The 12,594-nt window shown below is 41.1% G+C and overlaps 1 long non-coding RNA gene across 4 annotated transcripts in view; it reads right to left on the minus strand.

Moving 5' to 3' along the window:
* Window positions 1-5,489: 5,489 nt before the first annotated feature.
* The window catches only part of LOC111092700, a 28,528-nt gene continuing 21,423 nt past the window's right edge, over window positions 5,490-12,594 (minus strand). For 2 of the 4 annotated variants that reach the window (XR_005355706.1, XR_005355705.1), the window contains one exon: window positions 10,957-11,068. This is a non-coding gene — a long non-coding RNA (uncharacterized LOC111092700). Of the gene's footprint in view, window positions 7,176-10,956; window positions 11,069-12,594 lie in introns of those variants that run through there. The other 2 variants (XR_005355707.1, XR_005355708.1) reach the window with 2 other exon arrangements.

Consider the following 12,594-nt stretch of genomic DNA (forward strand, 5'->3'; position numbering starts at 1 on the left):
AGAGAACCTCATTAAAATGCAGTCAGGAGATTCAGCAGGGGGAGCTCTCATGCCCTACCAGTCTTTGCTAGTTGCAAATCCAACAGGGAGAGTAGGACCTTGCACTGGGGTATAATCTTACTACCTTAGCAAAAGGAAGAAAGGCTTTCCTCGAACGGACCAGCCAAATGAGAAGCAGTCACAACTGAGCCAATGAGAAGCCACTGTCCATTTTACTCCAACGGACTTCTTGTTTATTTATTTGTTATTTTTATTTTAAAAAGATTTTATTTATTCATGAGAGACAGAGAGAGAGAGAGAGAGAGAGGCAGAGACACAGGCAGAGGGGGAAGCAGGCTCCCTGCAGGGAGCCTGATGAAGGACTCAATCCCAGGACTCCAGGATCACACCCTGGGTGGAAGGCAGAGGCTCAACCCCAGGATCACCCCCTGGGTGGAAGGCAGAGGCGCAACCCCCGAGCCACCCAGGCATCCCATGACTTCTTGTTTATAACAGCTTTCCCAACTGCCCCCACGCCCCACAAATGAGCCAACTCTGGTTTGCTCTCTGGTCATATCTTTGGTGTTGCCATAAGTTGCTTGCCCTGGATCGCAATTCTCTGCTATTCTCGAATAAACATATTTTTGCTGGGAAAATAACGCAGTTTTATTTTTAAGGTTAACAGTTACGTGCTACCAGACTTGGGGTGCTATTCATCACAGCTATGGGCAGTGGCGGTGTTGAGAGATGCACTGTAGAACTTCATACAGAAGGGCATTTTCTGGGGTGACTAGAGCTATGAGCCAAAGGTTCATGGGAAGGGAGATGTGTATTAGTTATGTTTCTTATTCCCTGCATTTTAAAATGCTGTGACATCTTGGGGACTTAGGCCCCCTCCACTCCCAGAAGCTGTCCCTCCTAAAGTGAGCTAACTCCTACAGTAACAAACAACTTGCCAGTGCACACAGCTTCCACTAACCAAACAATTGAAAGTCTGTATCCCCAACTACTTCCTTTAACTCTCACACACCAAGCCAATAGTTCCCTTGCCCCAAATCACCCCAGGGCTGAGTACTGGACAATGAGAGACACCTTTTTTTATTACAGAGTGCACTGACATTATTCAAAGTATCCCATCCTAAGCTCACTCAAATTTGCCTACTCTATGTCACCCGTTTCTTCCCACAGAAACCACAATAAAGGCTCTGGATCATGCTCTCCTTTCACTCCTTTTGTTTTCCTTCCTGACCCTAATACCTCCCTGTGTGGCTTTTTTTTTTTTTAAGATTATTTATTTATGAGAGAGAGAGAGAGAGATTGGCAGAGACACAGGCAGAGGGAGAAGCAGGCTCCATGCAGGGAGCCCAATGTGGGACTTGATCCCAGGACCCTGGGATCACACCCTGGGCGGAAGGCAGGCTCTAAACCGCTGAGCCACCCAGGCATCCCTCCCTATGTGGTTTTGAATAGCATAATGTTCCCCCTTCTTTTGAGATATGTGAGCAATAAAACTTCTTTCAATGGCACTGACCACTCTGTCATTACTCAGTCACCCTTACAAATTAAATCCTGTTGTAATCAAAACAAGAGGTGGTGGGGGAAATGGGGCCAAATTGTGGAAAGCCCCGGGTGCTAAAGAGTATAGGCTATTCCACAGGGAATAGGGAAGAGTAAGATTTTTGAGCAAGTGACAACATAAATCTGAGCTTTAAGGAGAGAATTCTGGCAGTAGGGTGAAGAAGGTAGAGATTCGATACAGGGAAGTCAGTTTGGAAGTTCAGTGAACCATATCTGACAATTAATTAGATAAAAGTGAAGGGCAGAGAGAGGCCAAAGATAATTCAGGTTTTTAGCCTGGTTGACCAGGTGGATGGAGATGTCATTAACGGATATGCAGAACACAGGAATATGGGCAATTTGGGGTAAGAGATGGGTTTGGTCATGGAGTCCAGGAGCCACTAGACTGGTAGATTTCCAGCCCTATAGAGAAACCAGTCTTGAACATTTAGTTAGGCATCTGTTTAGAGGTAGTTACAGGAGAGTCCTTAATTTTATCATATTTTAAATGTTCCATTTGCTAGACTACCCAATATAAAAGTAAACATAATTCATAGTCAAATTTTATAATTTGATGAAATGGCTGTAGGGTCTGGATACAGTGACTAGAAATATGTTAATTTGTCTAACTGAAAGCAATGCGGGTTATTTACTGACAAGGCTAGTAAGCCATTTTTTATGTTGAAACCATTAAGATAGATGTTTAATGATTTATCAGTGCCAAAAAAGGCTTTATTTTTCTACAAATTGTCTCTATACTCAAATGCCACAGCTATTTTAATACTAAAATAATAGGCTAGTGTTTAAGATAAAATCAGATTACCTTGTTTTTCTTTTGTGGTATCTTGGTTCGGCATGAAACTTATTCACTGCTTGCGTATTTTTGCTTTATTTAATGTCTTCTTGAACTAATGAGTAAGCCAGGAAACGTGAAAATAAAGTTTGAACTTATGATGCTAAACAATTGCATTAATTCACTTGACGAAAGTGGTACACAGTTTATCAAGTATAGGTCTGTTTATACCCTAAATTTTAAGAGCCAGGAAAGTTTCTTTTCTCTCTGAAAGCTTGTGTTCCTTACTACCCAGCTTATCAACCTATGTACCAGAATTGTGGTAGACAGAATTTCAGCATATTTATGATATTCAGATGTGGGCACTATATTTACCATATATAGAATTTCAGTATTCCAAAGGTGTCTACTGAATCCCTGAAAAAAGCACTAATTTTCCCAGTGTCATCATTTCAAGATTGCAGAATCCTAGAACTGTGGGACAGACACAGACTTTAGATCACCAAAACCACAAGCAGCGTTAAATCTGTTCTTTTGAATACTGGTGCTTTCTAAATTTCTTCCACTGAGTGGGGAGGCTGTGATGCAAGTCACAGAAATCCAGCAGAAATCCAGATCTGGGGGACGGGGGAGGATCTATGGAGGAATTTAAAAAAGAAGATGAAACGTATTGAACTCCATCCTTCCAGTTGCTTCCTAGGCCAAAAGTTCTAGGGTTTTTCTTCATTCATCTCCCCTTGTACTCTATAACTAGTCCATCAGCAAATGTTGGCTCTGCCTTCATAATATTTCTAGAATTTGATTATTTCTTGCCACCAACCAATATCATCTCTTGCTTGGATTTTTGCAATAGCTTCCTGTATAGTCTTGCTTCTGTCCATGACCTCCTTTTTGTTGAAAGCACCAGGCATGCTCATTTCTCAGGACTTGGCACTGTCTGTTCTCACTCACTAGATTGCCTTTGTCTTGGATTTTCATATGTGTGGTCCCTTTCAGGTTTTTATTCAAAAGTCACCATCTCAATGAGGCCTTCCCTTGTCATTCTATCCAAAATTTTAACCCTCCCCAACTGACCCCCTCTTTTTTTTCCTTAGTACCATCACTCTCTTATGTTCTATATATTTTACGTAAAAAATTATTTATTTAAGAGAGAGAGAACACAAGCAGTGGGGGAGGAGAGAGAGTAGAGGGAGAAGCACACTCCCTGCTGAGCAGGGACCTTGACACAGGGCTCCATCCCAGGGCCTGGGCATCATGACCTGAGCCAAAGGCAGACGCTTAAATGACTGAACCACCAGGCACCCATATATTTTACTTTTTAACCTTGTGTATTGTCTGTCACCCCTACTTGAACATTAGCTCCATGAGGTCAGGGATTCTTTTTGGTGTATTTTTCATTCCTATATTCCCACTTCCTCGTGCATGTTAGGCACTTCATAAATATTTGTTGAATGAATTAGTTCATCCTCTTTAGTTATAGTAGGGATATTATTTTCCTTTAAAACATTAAGCAAAAAACAATGAATCAATTTTAAGTAAATAATAGGACAAGTGGTGTACACATATTACAATAGTCACAATGGGTAGTAGTGAAACACTGAAAACCCTGAATTAAAGTGATAAAAAATAGAGGTGTCTGGGTGGCTCGGCAGTGAAGCATCTGACCCTTGATTTTGGCTCAGGTCATGATCTCAGAGTTGTGAGATCAAGCCCCACATTGGGCTCCATGCTCTCAGCGGGGAGTGTGGTTGAGATTCTCTCTCTCCCTCTCCCTCTGCCTCTCTCCCCACTCATGCACACACACTGTCTCTTTGAAATAAATAAACAAATATTTTTAAAAAGTGGTAAAAATAGTTTGCCAACGTAAAAATAGTATGCAACAGATTAGGTTGCATAATCTTCCAGGTCCATGAACTTAAGTCATTGATAATGCCCTGATGAAAACTCATTGATTGGGCTCCACTAATTTAAAGTTATTGAAGTTTTGGTACAACTATCTTGAATTTTACCTTCATGCCAACTGTAAATATGGAATTTGTAAGCAAAAGGAGTGAATAGGATTTAAAATGGCTTAGCTCCCTACCCATGGAACATTTCTAGCAGCCATTTATATTCAACTGCTGTGTGACTTCTGGAATCCAATAGGCCTAGATAGAGTCCTATTTGCACTACTTCAGTTGGCTTTGTGATGTTGGAGGGTTACCTATCTAAAACTCAGTTTTTGCACCTGTAAAATGGGAACAATCATGGTATGAATGGAATGAATGAGCCAATATATGCAGAGCACTTAGCTCAGGGTCTGGCCCATACGTAGCAAGGGCTCAGTGAATGTCTTTCTTACCACTATTATTCAGATGTATCTGTTTACTGCTGTGTCCTCTGCACCTGCTGGCACAAAGCAAGCACTCTGAATCTTTTTAAATGGCTATCATCATTCATTATTATCATCATCAAACTAGGTGTGGCTATACTTGCCTCGCTAGCAATTCACATTTCCAAATGGACTTGAAGGGGACAAACTGGTATTCTTCAACTTTTTCCTGCAAAGATTCAGATAGAACTTATCTCCTCTGAGTTCAAATCATTAAAGGTTTTTTTTTTCATATTTTGAAATTACAGTACTATGTTTGAAATTTTATTATGTAAGGTTAATGGATTTAAATCACTAGAGTTCATTTTTACCTAATTTAAATTTAAATGTTCTTTTGGTTGAGCTATTTCTTGAACACTGCTCCAAAACGCCTTCAATGATATCAAAATAAATTGATAGGCATGATGCGACCTTATGTGTGGGTAGTGCCGATTTTAGATTCTTCCCACAGTCTTCAGCAGTACTAGGAGACATTGTAAACCCATCTCATACATCCAGAGAGATTCAGTGTGTGTGTCACCCTCATAATTTGGCAAAGGAACAGCAATCACATCATTATAATCAAGGTACTCATTTGATCCAACTTTTCTTTTTCTGTGTTCCCAGCTCCATAAAAATACCCCTTCCTTTTGTTCCTATATTTTCATCTTTTTTGAGTAATCTTTTTTTAAAATTTTTATTTATTTATGATAGTCACACAGAGAGAGAGAGAGGCAGAGACATAGGCAGAGGGAGAAGCAGGCTCCATGCACCGGGAGCCTGACGTGGGATTCGATTCCGGGTCTCCAGGATCGCGCCCTGGGCCAAAGGCAGGTGCCAAACCACTGCTCCACCCAGGGATCCCCTTGAGTAATCTTTATATAATTTAATCCATGATCTGATAGCCAGAGTTTACCTCAGTCCAAAGTGGGTGGAGTGGCAAGGAATTTCATTAGTATGAGAAGAATATGGGGGAAGAATAGCTATCATTTATTCAAGATGCTCAAATGCTGCAGGGCTATGGTGTGGACATGATGAATATGACATGTTCTGGACTGTTTAGGAGGTTGGTTCCCAGTGGAGGAAATAGTAACATGAAATGATTAAAGCTATAATAGAACTGTGTCCAATATATTATGGAAGTTACTAAAGAGTGATAATCTCTGACCTGGACCTCATAGGGATTCACAAAGGCTTTACAAAGGAAGGTGCATAAGAATGGGGCCTCTGGGTATGAGGAGGACTTTTTTAGCAGGCCCAAAAACGTGAGGAGAGGGTCGTTCCAGACCCAAGAATCAACTTTGAGCAAAGAGGTGGGATTGTGAAAGTTCATGAAATTTCTTTCCTTTCAAACCAGCCCCTCCTTTTCCCTGCATATGCCAGTTAATGGCTCCACCATTCACCTGATTATCTGTATCTATCTTTCAAGTAATAGGGAAATTCAATTCAAACCAGCTTAAACATCAGGGGATTTCTAGACTCCATGACTGGGGCGTCCAGGACTTCATGGTCAGTTGATCCAACGGCCCGAAGGTGTCTTTGGGGATCTATCTTTGCTCTGCTCAGCACATGGTCAGCTCTAGTCTATGGCTCATTCCCCTGGGATCACAAGATGTTTGCCAGTTAAGTCAGGTATATAAGCTTCCTTGTTCTTGTCCAGTGGGGGAGAACATTCAGTTGAGAGTTCTGACACTCACCTCCATTGCATGTTTAGATCACATGCTCACTCCTGAACCAAAAACTACCCAGAGCAATGGCATGTGCTAATTAGTGTACGTCAGTAAAAGCCTGCCATTAATGTTGGGATAGGGTGAGCTTCCCCAAAGCACAAGGGCTGCACAATAGGGAAGATTTGGGGTCAATTCTAGAGTGTTTTTGGGATGGAGGAAGCTAGGTGGGAAACATAAATGTGCACTACAATCACTATCCAATCAAGAAGCTGGCAGGATTCTGTATTGCTTCCTTTCACAGCTCCCCATGTCCAGCTGGTCAATACACTGCTGATTCTACCTTCTTACCATTCTTTTGTCTCTCCAGTTGCCTTTGTTTGAACTCTCATCATTTCCCACCCATACTCTTAAAATCCCTCCCGGCCGGTTTTTCTCTGTCTCTACCTCTCCTTGCTCCAAAGTTCCTTTGTACTTCTCTGGCAGTGATCCTCCTGTCCAAAGCTCTGATCCGGTTACTGCCAGCTTTCAACCCAAATCACCCCCCACTGGTTACAGAATAAATTCTAAACTCCTCAGTAAATCTTAGATGTTTTCCAAGACCTGTATTAGTTTGACAGGGCCACCATAACAACATACTGCAGACTGGGTGTCTTAACCAAGAGATAATTTTCTCATAGTTCTGAAGGTTGAAAGTGCAAGAACAAGGTGTCAGCAGGGTTGGTTTCTCCCAAGGTTCTTCTCCTTGGCTTGCAGATGGCCACCTTCTTGCTGTGTCCTCAAATGGCCTTTCCTCTCCGCATGCACATCCTTGCTGTCTCCTCTTCCTCTGTAATTAATTAATTAATTAGAGAGAGATTGAGAGTATAGGGGGAAGAACAGGGAGAGAGAAAAGAAGCCTCCATGCTAAGCACAGAGCCTGATGCAGAGCTCAATCTCACAACTCAGATCACGACCTGAGCTGAAGTCAAGAGTCAGATGCTTAACCCACTGAACCACCCAGGTGCCCCTATCTTCCTTTTCTTTTAAAGATTTTATTTATTTATTCATGAGAGAGAGAGAGAGAGAGAGAGAGAGAGAGAGAGAGGCAGAGACACAGGCAGAGGGAGCCTGATGTGGAACTCGATCCCGGGACTCCAGGATCAGGCCCTGGGCTGAAGGCGGCACTAAACCGCTGGGCCACCAAGGCTGCCCCTCTCTTCCTTTTCTTATAAGGATACTAGTACTATGACCACTCCTATGACCTCATTTAATCTTAAAGGCCAGGGCTTGCTGGCCTTTACATAGCACAGAGTAAAATTGGGAGGGTGTCAGATTAGCATGGATCCTCACAAGGATGACGTGGATTTGTGAAGCATTCCGTATTTTTCATAGTATCGCCCTACAGATGACATGCTGATCACAAAGAGGAAAGTGAACTTTTACAGTGGAGAGATCTGCTAGTCACCACCATATGGAAGTGATCAAATCTAATGCACTAACCGTGGAACAGTTTCTGTGCCTGTAGAGAGGCAATATGTGTGTTGACTCATCTAGGCTTCCAACCTGAATCCAATCAAGCCTCTAGACTTTGCAGGAAATATGGCAGTTGGGTTGGTGGGGTGGGGTGGGGGGGGTGGGTGCTATGAGAAAAAGTTAAAAAGACACCAAGAGAAAACAAGTAGATACAAAAAAAGAATGTGGACCATTTTACAAGGGCATCAACTAATAAAACATGGTTTTGGGGGGGGGAATCTGGTACCTAAATGTAAGATGTATGTTTCTGACCTCAGAAAGACAAGATAGTTCTTCATAATCTGCTCAGGTACACAGTTCTCTGAGAATCTTAAAGGTATGCTCTATAGCTCCTCTCAGAGAGCAGTACTTTTGATTCAGGTATACCTCATTTTATTGTGCTTTGCAGAGATTGCTTTTTTTTTTCCCCCCCAAATTGAAGTTTATGGCAACTCTGCATTGAGCAAGTCTATTGGTGCCATTTTGTTCACTTCATGTCTCTGTGCCACATATTGGTAATTATCACAATATTTCAAAATTTTTCCTTGTTATCATATTTGTTACAGTGATCTCTGATCAGTGATTGTGACTTGTTGAAAGCTCAGATGATGGTTAGCATTTTTTTAGCAATAAAATATTTTAAAATTAAGGTAGTATGTTTTTTAGACAATGCTATTACACACTTAATAGACTACAGCATAGTGTTAATATAAATGTTACACGCACTATGAAACCAAAAAAAAATTCATTTGACTCGCTCTATTGGGGTGGTCTGGAACTGAACCTCTAATGGCTCTGAGGTATGCTTGTACTCCTAAGGATGTGGTCCAACAGAAGTTCCACAAGGGATCTAGGTAAGGAAAGTAATTTCTTGAAGAGCCTGATCGTGATGTCATAATGGGATGAGATTTTAAAGAAATCCTGGAAAAGAGTGTATTTTGCGAGTGAAAGAAAAGCAAATAATTTGTGGCTGGAAGGCACAGTGATCTCATGGCAATTTTTAAGGCATAGCTCCAAATTCCTTAAATCTCGGTGGGCTTTGTGACTAGTTCCACACAGCATGATGGAAACGATGCTTTGTGACTCTGAGCCAAGATCATAAAAAGTAATGCAGTGGCACCTGGGTGGCTCAGTGGTTGAATGAAGCCTTTGACTCGGGGTGTGATCCTGGGGTCCTGGAATCGAGTTCCACATCTGGCTCCCTACAGGGAGCCTGCTTCTCCCTCTGCCTGTGTCTCTGCCTCTCTTTCTGTCTCTCATGAATAAATAAAATCTTTTTTAAAAAAGTAATGCAGCTTCTGTCCTGTTTACCTAAACACTTGTTCCTGGATGGATGAGCCATCATACCAGAAAATTGACCACTTTGAGGCCACCATGCTAGAGAGGCTCCATGGACACACTCTGGTGAGCATTCTCAGAGCTGAGTTCAGCCTTTCAGCCACCCCAACCAAGGTGCTCAGCAAAAATGACCATGAGGCCTACCTGGAACCTCCAGTCCAGTCCATCTGTCAACTGAATACCAGCAAATGGCTTCTGTCAATGTTATAGGAAACAGAAGAATTCCTTGACTGAGCCCTGCCTAAATTCAAGATTCACAAAATTGTGAGATACAAATAGTTGTCTTAAGAGACACCTGGGACTTTGATCTCAGGGTTTTGAGTTCAAGCCCCATGTTGGATGTAGAGATTACTTAGAAATAAAATATTTTGAAAATTAAATTAAAAAATTAAAAAATAGTTATTTTAAGCTACTAAAGTTATAGAAGATTTTGGGGAATATAAAAAATAGTGAAAGGGAATAAAGGGGAAAGGAGAAAAAATGAGTGGGAAATATCAGAAAGGGAGACAGAACATGAGAGACTCCTAACTCTGGGAAACGAACTAGTGATGGTGGAAGGGGAGGTGGGCAGGCAGTGGGGGTGACTGGGTGACGGGCACTGAGGGGGGCACTTGATGGGATGAGCACTGGGTGTTATTCTATATGTTGGCAAATTGAACACTAATAAAAAATAAATTTATAAAAAATAAATAAAATAAAATTCTCTATATAGATGGCTAGAACAGAATTTGGCTCTTTGAAAAGTCAATGTGATACGGGGAGAAAGATGGGTGGATTTAAAGGACTATAGCAACCAAAGGCAATAAGTCAGCCCTGACTGGCTTCTGGTTCAAAAAACTAATTTGCAAATGCTTTGGGGACAGCTGGGGAGACTTGAACATGGGCTATTAGACAATATTTTTAGAAAATTATTGTTAATTTTGTTAGATACAATCATGGTATTGTGGTTATGTAGAAAAATGTTGTGATTTCTAAGAGACACTTCCAGAAGTAGTTATGAATCGAGTGTCATTATGATTGCAATTTACCATACAATGCATCAGCAAAATAATCACACACACACTCATACACACACACCCAGAGCAGATATAGCAGAAGGTTAACAATTACTTGAATCTGGGTACTAGGTATATAGTTGGTTGTTCATTATACAATTCTTTTAACTCTTCTGTGTGTGAATATTTTGCAATAAAAAGCCGAGAAAAAAGTATCAAGGAAAATCAACTTATGAATCAAAGTATGTGGCAAAGTGATTAGCACATGTTAAGTATTCAATAAATGTTGGATAAAGCACTTAGGGTAGTGAAATTCATAGAGAAAGCAAGTCAAATGGTGGTGGCCAGGGGCTGAGGGCATGAGGAGGCTGAGGGGGGAAGGGAGAGGAGGGGGCATTAATGTTTAATGGGGACAGAGTTTCAGTTTGAAAAGATAAAAACATTCTGGAACTGGATGGTGGTGATGGATGTACAACAACATGAATGTACTTAATTTCACTGACTGTATTCTGAAAAATGGTAAATTTTATGTTATGTCTCATTTACCACAATTTGAATAAAAAATTTTAATGTTGGATTGGTAAGCAGAATACTGGCCCCTCACAAAACACATCAAGGACCTAGTCCTTGGAAACTGGAAATATATTCCATAGCAAGGGGGTATTAAGGTTGTTGATCAACTGACCTTGAGATGGGGAGATTATGCTGGATGATTTGGGTCAACCCAGTGTAAACACGAGGATCTTTGTTTTTTTTTTTTTTTTTTTTTTTTTTAGATAACACGAGGATCTTTGTAAGTGATGTAGTGAAGCCACAGAGAGACTCAGGGATTTCAAGATGCTGCTCTGTTGGATCTAAAGATGGAGAAGGGGCAATGAACTAAGGAATGCAGGAGCTGGAAACACAAGAAAACAGATTCTACCTTAGAGCCTCCAGAAGTAACAAGGCCACACTTACATCTTGACTTTAACCCTATGAGACCCATTTCAGACTTGTGACCTCCAGAACTGAAACATAACAAACTTGGTGCAGTTGTAAGCTGCTAAATTTGTGGTAGTTATTAATACAAACAGCAAGGACATAATTAGATGAAATTTTAATGTATAACCACATTTGGTCTTTATTACTACGAAGTATTTTAGGCACACCAAAAGGGCATAACTATCTAAGTACCTGTATATCCAAGCTTGCACAATTCGGAAGAAGTAAGCAATTAAAATGCAAATCTGATCACTTTCTCCTTACAACCATCAATGATTCCTATAGCCTGTAGGAGAAAGCTTAAATTTTTGCTTCTAACTGGGCTCCTGCTTGAAGTTGTGGCCGAGTCCTCTGCCTGGCCCTCTAGAAATACTGAATTTCTGGTATTCTTACTCCACAAGCTTATTTGCTTATGCCTCAGTGCCTTTGCCTTTTTAATCTGAACTACCTGGAGAGAGATAGAGAGAGTATCCATGGAAGACAGTGATACCTACCATGTTACAAATAACTATTTGTACCCTGTGGCTGGACCACACATTCCTTAAAGACATAGCTTGATTCATTGGCATATACCATCTGCTCAAGTTTCTCAGTTAAAGCTCCCTCCATATACATGAGAGAAATGTGTAATGAGCCCTTCGTTGTTTCAAAAATACAGCCTGTGAGGGTGACAAAACATGAGAGACACCTAACTCTGGGAAATGAACAAGGGGTAGTGGAAGAGGAAGTGGGCAGAGAGTTGGGGTGACTGGGTGATGGGCAATGAAGGGGGCACTTGGCAGGATGAGCACTGAGTGTTATGCTATATGTTGGCAAATTGAACTCCAATAAAAAAATTTTTTTAAAAAGAAAAAAAAATACAGCCTGGAGAATTGGCTTGAATAAAAAATAGTAATACTATCTGACTATATGAAAAGATCATATAGTACTCTTCTATTTTTGGTAAGTCACTTTTCAGTTGTATAAATTTGATTTCATTTTTTAAAAATATTTGATTTATTTGAGAGAGAGAAAGAGCACAAGAGAGAGTGTGAGTTGGGGGTGGGGTAGAGCGAGAGGAAGAAGCAGACTCCTTACTGAGCAGGGAGCTCAATCCCAGGATTTTGAGATCATGATCCAAGCCGAAGGCAGACGCTTGGCTGACTGAGCCACCTAGGCTCCCCTAAATTTGATATCATTTTAAAGAAGTTTAAACTCATCTTAAAAGTCAGCAACTACTCTGTGAAATAAGTTGATGGCATTTTTTTTAAAGTTTTATTTATTTATGATAGTCACACAGAGAGAGAGAGAGGCAGAGACACAGGCAGAGAGAGAAGCAGGCTCCATGCACCGGGAGCCCGACGTGGGATTCGATCCCGGGTCTCCAGGATCGCGCCCTGGGCCAAAGGCAGGCGCCAAACCGCTGCACCACCCAGGGATCCCAGTTGATGGCATTTTGAT

The sequence above is a fragment of the Canis lupus genome, chromosome 2, assembly GCF_011100685.1.
Source record: "Canis lupus familiaris isolate Mischka breed German Shepherd chromosome 2, alternate assembly UU_Cfam_GSD_1.0, whole genome shotgun sequence".
NCBI lineage: Eukaryota > Metazoa > Chordata > Mammalia > Carnivora > Canidae > Canis > Canis lupus.